At 48.4% G+C, this 12,710-nt stretch overlaps 1 long non-coding RNA gene across 1 annotated transcript in view; it reads right to left on the bottom strand.

Annotated features, from left to right (window-relative positions):
• The window catches only part of LOC144161931 (uncharacterized), a 177,260-nt gene that overhangs the window by 15,188 nt on the left and 149,362 nt on the right, over nucleotides 1–12,710 (bottom strand). Inside the window, exon 5 of the long non-coding RNA XR_013320535.1 lies at nucleotides 222–341. This is a non-coding gene — a long non-coding RNA (uncharacterized LOC144161931). The remainder of the gene's footprint in view (nucleotides 1–221; nucleotides 342–12,710) is intronic.

Raw genomic sequence — 12,710 nt, 5'->3', positions numbered from 1 at the left:
GTTATATCATCAATCACATCATGGCTTTAAGAAAGAAGAAAACGTGGCGCAAACTAGACGTAGACGAACAAAACAAGGTGAGACATAGAGGCGCCACATACACGTCCACATCTAGTTTGCGCCACGTTTCCTTCTTTCATAAAGTATATACCAACTAGCTCAGCAACAAGTTTTGTTAACATCATGGCCATGGCATTGCAACGATAAACAACAAAACTTACCGCTACTTTCATTCTCTGGCTTAGCTGGGAGATAGCTGTGATTCGTTGTAAAAATACCTAGAGGATGTCCCTCTCTTGTGCTTGAAAGGTGTATCAGGGTCTCATTAAACAGAACTTGTGCTGAAAAGCAATAGTTGATTTTTATCCCAAAGAAGTCTTCCCCAAAGAGTTAAGGCGCCATGTTAGAGGGTATATATACCTCCCGTGGCAATAAAAACCAGGCAATAAAAACAATAATGCCAAAAAATGGCCGACCATCTGTTCCTTTCGTAGTAAATGTCGACAGAAGACGATAGTCCGCAGGTGAGCCCTGCCAAGTAAATAACTCCCTTCTCTTTCCCGCCAACCTCTCCTGCTGTTCCTATCCCGTCTCGTTTCTCCCAAGACAACACGCTAGAAGATTGCTCAGGTCAATTGAACTTTACCGCGTTCCCCAGTGCCAATTCGGGTGCCTCAACACCAGCGCTGCCGTACGGCGGAGACGCACGTGTATCGAGGCACCCTACAACAATATTTATAGAACCCCGTTGCCCTGCTCCACGAGCGTTTCAAGCAGAACGTGCAGCCTATCTAGTGGAACTTTTCGTTACTGTTGCCGCTTGATTTCTTATTTTTCGCTGGGAGCTATAGTTGCGTGGGCAACACCAGGCCACGGTTTTCTGTAGTTCATGTAGTATCTAATTTTATGCCGCGAAAACCATGCATCCATAAATATTTTAATAAAAAAACACTTTAATCATCACTTATGTCTTCATTTTCTGATTATATTTGCCTAACGTCCTGTTCTTGCTAAACAATGTTGACAAGTATGAACATTGGCACCGACTTACACGTTTATATTTGGCTATGGAGATAAGATTATTGTGGAGCTTCTTTTTTACTATGGGCAGGTGGCTTAAATGGGTCATAGACCGGCAGACAGAAGACAGGCAGACAGAAATACAGGCAGACCAAAATTGCTGCTTTTAAGTACCCCAAGAAAGACTGTCGTCTTTAAAACAACGTTTTTTCAGTGAGCTAATTCATTCCCCTATTAAATGCCATCCTTCTTACATATGGCCCATTATTTTGTGTCCACCATCAACTGGGCACAGAAGTTTTAAATACAAAGACATTTTGGCTTTCCTCGGCATGTTTTTGATGCCACCACTTCAGAGGCATCACCTGTGGAAAAGCTATTTCGGCTCCTAGGGGAATTTACGTGTGCTTACGTGGTTTGAAGGCAAAGTAACAGCAATAGATATTCAGTTTTTTACTGGCAAATTGAATCGCCCGGGCCCTCTTCTGTTATAAAGTATTTGAGGGAGGTAAATATGCTGGCAAGGAAACTCACGCGTAGCAGCATTTCTAGAACCTGGGTTCTGCTCGACTGCTTGCACGTGTTCTACTCCCGCGCCATTTTGTTCAGGTGCCACGCCATGCACCCTGTTGTATAGCTTGTGAATTTTTAGAAGCGCGTACTTTAGCCCCTCAGAACGTCCTATTCCTTGCCAATTGCCCAAGTGTAAATGTCGCATAACGAAAAAAGAACAAGAACATGTGTTCTACCGCTGGAACGTGAAACATACCGCAGTCGTATCGCATTGGACTATCTGTGGAGACCCTGGTTCAAACCTAATGAAATAACACGTGTTTTGTATGTTTGCAGTTGTGGTTGTTTTTGACCGAACGAAAGTGGACAATTTCTCGACATAAATATTTCGCCTTAAAATCACCACGGCCAGATCACTTCATACACAAACAAGAGGGATACATAGGCATACGACATTTCACACTACCGGTAAAGTTTTTCCGCATGGTCATTCTTCCTTACATTCAATACACATACGATAATTTTACTGTAAAAAACAAAACAGCCTGTTATTCAATAAAATGGTGTGTTCAAAACCTGTTATATACTAACAAAATATATTGGCAGCTCCGCGCGTTTGTTCACACTTAGCGAATAACTGCGTTGGTTGGTTTCATGGCTAGAACATTGATTGATTCATTGTAGGGTTTAACGCGCCGACGCAACGCAGGCGATGAGGCGCGCCGTAGTGGAGGGCTCCGGATTAATTTTGACCACCTGGGGATCTTTATCGTGCGCCGAAATCTCGTACACACGGGCGTTTTTGCTTTTCGCCTCCATCAGAAAAGCGGCCGCAGCGGCCGGGAATCGAACCCGCGACCTCGTGCTCAGCAGCGCAACGCCTTAGCCACTGAGCCACCGCGGCGGGTCATGGCTAGAACAGGGAGGTCATTTCTTAGGTGTTGCGCTCGTGAATTGCGCCACGCGTTCCATCACACAGCGGAAACAAAAACTAAGTTCCTCCACACTCTCATTGGAAGCGCTACCACTAGACACTGGCTAAAGTAACACGCATCAATGGGAGCGTAGCAGCTTCCCGCACCGTAACCATATTGCACAATAATAATAAATCCCTTTATATGGCGTTCGTATTGCTACACAGTGCTGCATTCTGAGCTGACGTATGATTGTAATGGGTTACACGGGTCCTTGAACGCCGTTGTATAAGCCGTCGTCTTCTACGTCAGCAGCATAGCGGCGAGCATTGTAGTGGGCTGTCTTCCTTAAACAAGCGTGAGCGCTGTCATCTACGTAGATTTCTAGACAGCTGTGTTGTGCACAAACGTGATATCAAGACACAGTTCAACGCACGCCTTATGTTCATCGTCGACGTACATTGACAGGATACTCAGGTGGACACTCTCGTTCACATTTTGGTTAGTCCGTTCGTTTGGGGTGGTACGCAGTCGGGTTGTATAGGCAGACGTTGCGCCATCCTATGCAGTCGGTCATGACGTATTGCTGTAGCGCAAGACTCCTTACGTGAGCTCCACAGGGAACGCCATTCCGCCGTCCGTGTTTAGGATTTCAGGACCTCCATACTGCTGCGCTACTTCATGGATGAAGAAATCCGCGACTTCCTGCGCGTCCCCCTTTGGAAGAGCGGCCGTATTGCGTAGTGCGTCATGTAGTCTGTCACTACGAGAATCCACTTGTTCTAGGCTCGTGATGTAGGGAGTGGGCCCCGAGGGTGTGATCGGGTGTGGTCAGATATGTTGGAAGGGTTTTGATGGTACTGCAATAGACTGCAGAAGATCCGCTGGTCACGTTGGTGGAGTTTTGTGTCGCTGGCACCGATCGATGCTTCGAATAATCGTGATAAATTTAATTTTAGCCTCCGACAGCAGTATTTCGTGTTGATTTTTCTATTTATAAGTGATGTGCCGAGGTGTCAGGAAACGGGTCGTCGTGGCATGCTTCCTATACTTTTTCATGAAGGTGTGTGGAGATGACAACTATGTAATTTGTTTCAATTACAGTTGTTGAATCTTTGATTCACGGGGACAGCTTTTGAAGCTGAATGCAGGAAAAGTTTTGCTTGAAGGCCCTTGTATAGGCAGACGTTGCGCCATCCTATGCAGTCGGTCATGACGTGTACCTCGGGGTCTGCGTACTGCAGGGAGGCTAGGTGGCTCGTCGTCACTATACCGAAAAATGCGCCATCCTCATCTTGAGGTGTTGGGCGGACGGGTGCACAAGATAGGCAGTCGGCATCCAAATTTTTTCTGTCGGATTTGTAGCAGATGGTAGCATGGAGTTCTTGCAGGCACCAGCTTCATCACTTGAGACGGCCAAAGGGGTCTTACAAATTGGAGAGCAAATACAGTATATGCTGGTCCGTTACAACCTTGAAACGTTTGCCACAATGTGTCGGTGAAATATCGAAATGGTCCACAGAATACACCAAGGACTTTTTCCTGACAGGCTGAGTAGTGCTCTCCTTGTTTCGCCAAACCACGGTTGGCGTAAGCAGGTATTTTTTGCAGGCGCTTTGATTTTGGATGAGAACGGAATCTAAGCCCATATCACTGGCGTCGGTTCAAATTTGTTTTGGCATTTTCGTCGAAATAAGAGAGCACATATGTGCTTGGCAGGCATCATGGTAGCTAGCAAATGCTTCATGCTCAGCTTGGGCTGAATATAAAGGAGCACGGTGTTTCGTCCAGCGCGTGAGTGCCTCTGCTATGCGAGCCGCGTTTGCGACGAAGCTCCGGTAGTACGTAGAAAGTCCGAGACTTCTTCGCACTCCGTAGTTATCTATCGGTACAGGGAAGTTCGTATCAGCTGAAGTTTTGGGCGAGCCACGAAGGACTCCACGGCGTTGACGACATGGCCCGGGAACTTAAGTTCTTCGCAAGGGAAGCACCACTTGTAAAGTAAAGCTGTACTACTTTCGTCCAGCGATTTCGTGGAGGATGTGAAATGACCTTTTGACCGGAGACACACTCCCGCCGACACATCCGGTCGAAGCGCATCGCATGAATTGCCGGGATCGCAGTTGACGCCTGCGTGGGCCGACACTGCACCCACCACTGCAGCCTCCCATGCATGCGCCGCTGGGTCGTTTCGGGCAACGTGACTCGTCTCGCGCCCGGCGAAGAGGAACGGTGCGCTCGCCCGGACTCCTTCTGTGAGCGTTGCACGGAACCTAACGGCTTTGAGATGTGATCTGCAATACAACTAAATCAAAGGTTAACCAAGCGCAACCATGACTCAACGAGACTAAGCCAAGCTTTGTTTTGCATATCCAAGGTTAGCGGAGCTAAGCCGCAGCCATATGTAGGTGCGGAGCACGTTGGGACCTCACGATATCCGTCCGCGTCCGTACGCACAGCATTTACAATCGAAAAAATCACACAGGCACCGGGAGGATTCGAGCCTGCGTTGGTAGACCAGACAGAGTTAATGTCAGTCGTCTTACCCACTGGGTTACGACCGTGAGTTAGTACCCGTACACCCTCGTGAGTTAGTACCGTAGTACCAGTACACCCTCGCTAGTAACGGTGCGGAGTACATGAAGACCTCCCAATGTCCGTTGCGTGCGCACACCACCATCAAGCGAGAAACAACCTAAAAGTGTACAAGGACACTCCAAAACACTCGAAAGCAGGCACAAACATAACCTAGAAACGAGAAAACGCGCAAAAACACCGGTGTAGTCATGTTGTGATCAAGTTGTAATAAATAGTGGCTGCACCGAACTACGCTAGATGGCGCTACGCGTAAACAGGATATGGCGCCGCGGTGCTCCGGTATATAAGCGGGTTCCGGAAATCACACACATGCCCACACAGCTAGGCTTCGTGCCGCTATCGATGAAATGCTGGTTGTGCTGGTGGAAGATTTAGATTTTGAAATTACATGGCTCAATGCGCTTAGTCCGCTGACCTCCTTCATCGAGTTGTTCGGGTGTCGGTTGATGGGTTACAGGCATCTTACACAGACCGTAACATAAATACGATGGGGAATGGAAACAGACAGCCACATGTTTGTACGCGAGAATAGAGCTGAACGGCTTTCAGGTTTTAAATTGTTATGGGACGGATGCATGCCGTTAAGACGTTTGGAGGAAGAAGAGCAAGAATTGAAGCGTTGGCCCGACCACAAGCGTGAATGGGCGCAAAAACATAGGAAAGCTGCTGGCGCCGCCGTTACGTCCTCAAGTTCAGCTCGTCGAGTAGCGCCGATTCCATCCCGGATGAACAGCAACTTGCCCGCTTGGAACTGCGGCATGAGCCAATATCACTTCTTCAGAGGGCTTTCAGGAGATATTTTCGACTGTGTCGTTCACGTGTAAGCACGCGCACGTGACTTTTCCTGAGTTCTTAGTGGAAGAGCGGATTGGGTTTGTGTGTTTCGCAAACAGTAAGATGCTTACCACGCGGGAGGGCACAGGTAACTCTATGTTTGTTTCAACGAACAAGGCTTGTATCCTTCAGAGGTTTATTCAGCTAATTGGCTAGGAAGTATGCTTCATCGGAAATTACAACAAACATCCATTGTTTTGTGCACTCGGTGGACTGCGTACAGCTTTGCAGGTCATCCTTGTTCACAGAGTCGAAGAGCCCTAGATTTTTAGATTGTTTTAGGTTCTCGTTTTTTTCCGTCCAGAGTGGAAATATGGAATAACCTGGTTTTTTCTATCTGAAAATTGCACACAAATACTTTTTTTTCGAATGAACTCCCTAACCATGTGTTCTGTTAGTTAGGCTGTATTCACTGTTATGCACGCTCTCCTGCAATGTCTTGAATTGTAAGGTAGCAATATTAGTAATTGTAACAAAATGTCTTTGCCACGTGACACATTAATTTAACCTGACGGCCCATGAAATCCACAAATGCAACCCATCTACACAGAAATCTGATAATGATAAAGCGGTGGTGGATATCACCACACTGTGGTGGAATTATTCTGCGCTGAAAGAGGATAAAGCAAAAGCGACGAAAGCCACGCAAATACCATTTAGCAGTAAAGGAGTAATTTATACGTATCGCTTGATGTTATTGCCTTCAGAGCCTTCAAAACAGACCTAAGTGCACCGTGGATATTTTCCGCACCCGAGTGTTCTGAAATAATGTTCGTAGCCATTTTTATCACTAAAATGACAGGTGTCTCTATTCAAAGCGCCAGAGAAAATGTGAGCTACTCTAGCCGAAATCGCGAAGAAATGCGCACTGTATTGCCCCTGTACTGAAGGTATGGGGTATTGAAAATGTTTTTGTTCATAGATTTCTGTCATCTTCAGAACTGCCTGTGAAAGGTTTAGAGCAAGAGAAATTCAAAAGGTATCTAGGTAGATTATTTTAAAACTGAGGATATGGCGTAAACGTCTTAAGTACACTGCGGAAAACTCGGCTAGTAATTTTACAGTTTGAGAAGTGGGGTGATACTTTCCCCGCAGGCGAAATCTTGCAGCGGCTGAAATTGGGGGTGGTCTGGGTTTGAGGCAGGCGGGAACCAAACCTCTGCTTTACATTGGAAGGTGGGGGTGGATCATCAAAATTTTATTGAGAGGGGACAGAAGGGACCATAAAATACGGAAATCGGGGAAATAGATGCCCCAATAAAACAATTCTCCTAAACACCCTTGTCGACCTTTGAGAGAGAAAGATATATATATATTGTAGCGACGAGGCGTTGCACGGAAGGATTACAATTCGTTTGTTGGGGCAAACTGATGCCCGCAACGTAAAACACCGACCGTTTCGGACGTCTCCCCACGAGCGTACCCTCCAAAACTGGCCCCGCCCCACGAGCAGGCATTCCACGTGGCTTCGTGGAACGGCGCCACAAGAGCGGGCTCCCAGTAGCGTGGAAGGCGCCTTGTAGGAAAGCCTTCTTCGCGGCATTGCTCCTCTCGTTAGCAGCATCACGCCGATGCTAAGACCGAAATAAAGTGCGACAATTTAGCCAGAAACAAATAGAACCAAAGGAGGAGATATAAACCCAAAGAGGAAAAAATAAACTAGTCTAACAAAATAGTCAAACTAGTCAAACTAGTCTAACTTGTATACTAGGCTAACTGAGCTTGTGCCGTATTCATGTGTTGTAGTCCCCGTTAATTTGCGCGGAGTTTGTTTTTCGAGATGCATCATTACCAACTCGCCCAACTCTCAACCCTTTTAACCAAATAGCACGTCAGCGTCCTCTGCAAAGTCTTGAATGGATCTACCGAGCATAGTATGGTTTCATGCACACAACTTGGACGACTTTGCCGGGTGATCGTCGGCCAGCTGTGGAGCGAGATCGACATGGTAAAAAGCGCACTAGACGGGGACACAAGAAAAGACAGTGAAACGGGACGAGTGCTAAATATGAACTGAGGCTTGATTGACAATAAAGGCTATATACATACACACAAATGCGCAGAAACACTGAAAAGACACATAAGGCGCAGCTTTCACAGAACATGTGATTGACGCTGTAGACAGGCTTTTTCTTTTGTGTGCAAAGACAGCGACGGAGTGTTCACGCATTCGTCGTTTTCCTTGATAATGCCGAACGCCTCGAAGATTTGTTCTGTAGTTTCGTCCTAAAGCTGCTCAGGACGCGTGTTTCCTGAAAGTCATGCGTGCAAGTGCACCGCTGGCAGTGATCTGCCAAATGTCCTCCCCCCGCCAATGAGTTTACAGCTGCACGGGGCTCTCTCAGCCTTTCATTAATGCAGTGTCCGGTCTGTCCGACGTAGTATTTTACATGATCTAGTGGAATCTTGTACACCACACCTACTTTACATTCCAGGAAGCGTGTGGTGTGCTTAGTTGTGCAGCCAGCCTTCCCAGCTTCGTTGTTCACGGCTTTTCACATACGTGAAATCTTGCTGGCGCCGAAAATACAACCTGGGTGCCGCACCTTCCCGCCACTTTTTCGAGCAGGTTGGACAGGTTGTGCACGTACGAAACGACTACAGGCAGCGCCTTCTGGCGTTCAGGTTGATTCACTCTAGCCTGGGTCCCTGAATGTGCTTCTTTGATCAAGTTTCCAGCTATGGAAGCCAGCAATTCTACAGGAAAACCGGCATTCTATTGCTTTTAATATTGACAATTTTATGAAATTATTAATATTTTACCTCTCCTCTTCAATAGTTGCTTTTAATTATACACCCTTCCTTCCAAAAGAGGGGATTTGTATTTGTTCATGTATTGCCCAAATTTTAAGTGACATTTTTTTAAACTTTAATGACAAGCGTATTCACACGTGCCTTGACACAGTCTGCGGTGCTAAGGTTCTAAACGTCTTTCGGTATGTAGATGACTACCTGGTTGTTTTGACGGATATGCGTGCAGAGGATTCGGCTGAACTCGTGAACCAAGTTCTAGGCGTTTTTAATTCATGTGGCAAAGGGGTCAAATTCACTTTTGAGTTACCTGAAGAGGGATGCCTTCACTTCCTCGATTTAAGCATCCTTTTCCATGACGGTCAGGTGTGCTGGAGATAGCATCCCCAGTCCAAAAAAACAGTCCTTGACTACGATTCGGCCCATTCCAAAATTGTGAAAAGGGGTATCGCCAAAAACTGCATGCGCACTGCTCTAAAAAAGTCCTGTTTCCACCAAGTGGCATGCAGCCTTCACCACCAAGCTTGACGCCTGCGCAATGCCGGTTTTCCTGCAGACTTGCTGGCTTCCATAGCTGGAAACTTGATCAAAGAAGCACATTCAGGGACCCAGGCTAGAGTGAATCAACCTGAACGCCAGAAGGCGCTGCCTGTAGTCGTTTCGTACGTGCACAACCTGTCCAACCTGCTCGAAAAAGTGGCGGGAAGGTGCGGCACCCAGGTTGTATTTTCGGCGCCAGCAAGATTTCACGTATGTGAAAAGCCGTGAACAACGAAGCTGGGAAGGCTGACTGCACAACTAAGCACACCACACTCTTCCTGGAATGTAAAGTATGTGTGGTGTACAAGATTCCACTAAATTGTGGAAAATGCTACGTCGGACACACCAGACGCTGCATTAATGAAAGGCTGTGAGACCACCGCGCAGCTGTAAACTCATTGGCGGGGGAGGACATTTGCCAGATCACTGCCGGCGGTGCACTTGCACGCCTGACTTTCAGGAAACCCGCGTCCTGCGCAGCTTTAGGACGAAATTACGAAGAGAAATCTTCGAGGCCTTCTGCATTATCAAGGAAAATGACGAAGGCGTAAGCACTCCGTCGCTGGCTTTGACCACAAAAGAAAAAGCCTATCTACAGCGTCAATCACATGTTCTGTGAAAGCTGTGCCTTATGTATCTTTTCAGTGTTTCTGCGCATTTGTGTGTATGTATATAGCCTTTCTTGTCAATGAAGCCTCAGTTGATGTTTAGCGCTCGCCCGTGTCACTGTCTTTTCTTGTGTCCCCGTCTAGTGCGCTTTTTACCATGTCGGAGTCGTATCACCAACTAGCCCAAATTTCTGCGTTGAATAGTGGAGCGAGAACCGCGAGGTACAAGTTCATACAAGTTCATAGGTAACGTCATTCATTCGGCGGGTGACTTTAAAAGGACCAAAATACCGCCAGAGTCCACAGCGGCGGATTGGCGTTCACACCAACACAAGTACACCTGGCACGTACTTTGTAGCTCGGAGGCGAGGTTATAGTGTGGCGCGTCGCTTTCCTGCTCGCGCAGCATGCGATGGCTGGCCAGCTGTCGTGCCTGCTGAGTCAACTGAAGAAACTCTTCAGACACGCTGTCACCTGATTCACCATCGTAGAGGGGAAGCACGGCATAGAGCGGTGTTGTTACTTCACGTCTGTAGAGCAGTTGGAAGGGTGTCCTCTGAGTCGCCTCTTGCACAGCAGTATTGTATGCGAATATTTTATACGGCAGAATTTCGTCGCATGATTTGTGGCCCACGTGGAAGTAGATGGATAACATGTGAGCCAATGTTCTGATGAGGCGTTCCGTAAGGCCGTTGGTTTGTGGGTGATATGCGGTGGCCTTCCGGTGGTGTCTCCCGGTCTTTCTGAGAACGTATTGCATAAAATTGGGGGTGAAAGCTGTTGCCCTGTCTGTAGTTATAACTCCGTGTGCGCCATGGCGTAAAAAAATTGCCCCCACCTCTCCGAAGGGAATCGTGAGGAAGTGCGAATGCATTTCTTGCGCCGAAAGTACACGGCGTAGTAATTCTGCCATCGCCTTGAGAGGCGCAGTACCGGCGAGGGGGAGCTGTCAGGCGAGGGGAGAGGCGCGCGCCGAGGGTGAGTGCAAACCTAACGGGGGGAGAGGCGCGCCAGCTGCAGAGCATGTGACGTCACGGCGCAAGGAGAGGGGGAGCAGACGCAAAGGCGCCAGCGCGCGGTCACGTGGGAGTGTGACGTCACAGCGCGTGGAGCGGTGCGGGAGCCGGCGCGGGCGCGCGCAGCCACGGCGCGGGAGGCGGAGCGCGCGCGGGTCACGTGGGGTGTGACGTCGCTGCGCCGTTGCTACAGACGCTCCTCTCCGCTCCTCGCGCCGTTGCTAGGGGAGAGGAGGAGGAGCGCGGATGACGGCGGATTCAGGGTCGCTTATAAAGTGCATCGCACTTAAAACAATCTCGTGCACGAGAAACTTCCTCTGCTGCTGTTCCTCGAGGAAGAGCTTTGGTCTCGGCGTACCATGTCAAATACTCCGTCACTACTACTATCCACTTGTTTCCAGAGAAAGACATTGGGACTGGCCCGAGCAGGTCCATGCCAACCTGGTAGAACGGCGTTTTTGGTAGTTCCAGTGAACGAGGTACTCCAGCCGGCTTCGATGGCGGTGCTTTTTGCAGCTGGCAATTGTGACAGGTCTTCACGTAATGTTGCAGTATGGGAAGAAGCCTCGGCCAGTAGTATTTTTGGTGAATTCCCGCGAACGTTCGGCTAACACCTAAGTGACCCGCTGTTGGCTCGTCTTGGCAGGCCTGTAAGAAGGAAGGCCTCTTTACTGCTGTCATGATTTTTTTGTATAGCACGTCTTCGCGGGACCTAGGGTGGCAATCCTCTAACAAAGGCGCGTGGCACGTCAGTGCATTTTTCTTGAAGGTATTCGATGAGTGTGCCTAGTTCTGGATCCCCAATTATAAGTCGGCCATTTGGGGTGTGTCTATAGCCCCAAAAAGTGTTAATTCTTCGTCGTGGTCGTATGACTCTGCAGATATCGGTGCTCACGACAAGCAGCCAGCGTCGCTGTGTTCCTTCCAGATTTATATAAATCAGAAATGTCGTATTCCTTAGGTCGAAGGCTTAGCCGAGCCAATCTACACGATGGGTCTTTGAGGTTGGCGAGTCAGCACAGGGAGTGATGATAGCTGACTGCTTTAAAAGGCCTACCATGAAGCTAGGGACTAAATTTGGTGCTCACCCAGACGACAGCCAAGCATTCCTTCACCGTGGTGGAATAGTTTGCATCGGCTTTATAAAGGGTGCACACGATCGACCTGACCAACTCCCGGAGGCCGCACTTTCCTTACTCAACTGAAGGGGTGTCGCTCGACATGGAAGTTATGTCCCGGCTGTACTGCCTCGCTCTTTGGAGTAGTGCTGTTTCAATTGCTGTGGCCTCAGATAGAAATGCGCTGACAGACTGCGGAGGATTTCCCACCAGCCCAGCAAATATATCTTGCTTTACATATCGCATAAGGTGCCTCAACTTCTTTTTCTCAGTTATTGCCGGATCTGTGCGCCAGAAGAGCGAGCCATGTCTTCTACGTACATGGTGACGATTTCATTTGGCCGTTGCTTTCTAGCTCGAAGCGCCGACTCAGCTCGTTCCCGAAGATCCATGCCGGCATACGTGGCCAAACACAGCCGTAAAAACTCGTTCCACGGCGTCAACGCGGCCTCGTGGTTTTCAAACTACGTGTGAGCTGACTCTTCTAAGCCATAGAACACGTTGTGCAGCTTGTGTTGCTTGTTCTATTCATTGAAGTTTGCAACACGTTCTAATTGGTCGAGCGAATCTTTCCCGTCCTCGAAAGAGTACCCATAGAAATATTTTGTTTTGCGGTGCTGGTGTACCACGAAATAGGAAGGTGCCGTACCGGAGGTCACAGTTCTGGCGTCCCGTGTGGCCATCCTCGCTGGTTTGGTGGTCCTGGGCTGCAATTCTACCGGCAAACTTAGCAGTCGCCGGCTGGTTCGCTCGTGAATGGGTGTCAACTGCGTGGGTTAGTTTGTTGCAGGGCCAGTG

Source organism: Haemaphysalis longicornis, unplaced genomic scaffold, assembly GCF_048455015.1.
Source record: "Haemaphysalis longicornis isolate Haplotype H1 unplaced genomic scaffold, Haemaphysalis longicornis Haplotype H1 scaffold_12, whole genome shotgun sequence".
NCBI classification, from domain to species: domain Eukaryota; kingdom Metazoa; phylum Arthropoda; class Arachnida; order Ixodida; family Ixodidae; genus Haemaphysalis; species Haemaphysalis longicornis.
Note: the sequence above shows the minus strand (reverse complement) of the source record. Positions and strands in the feature narration are given on the sequence as shown.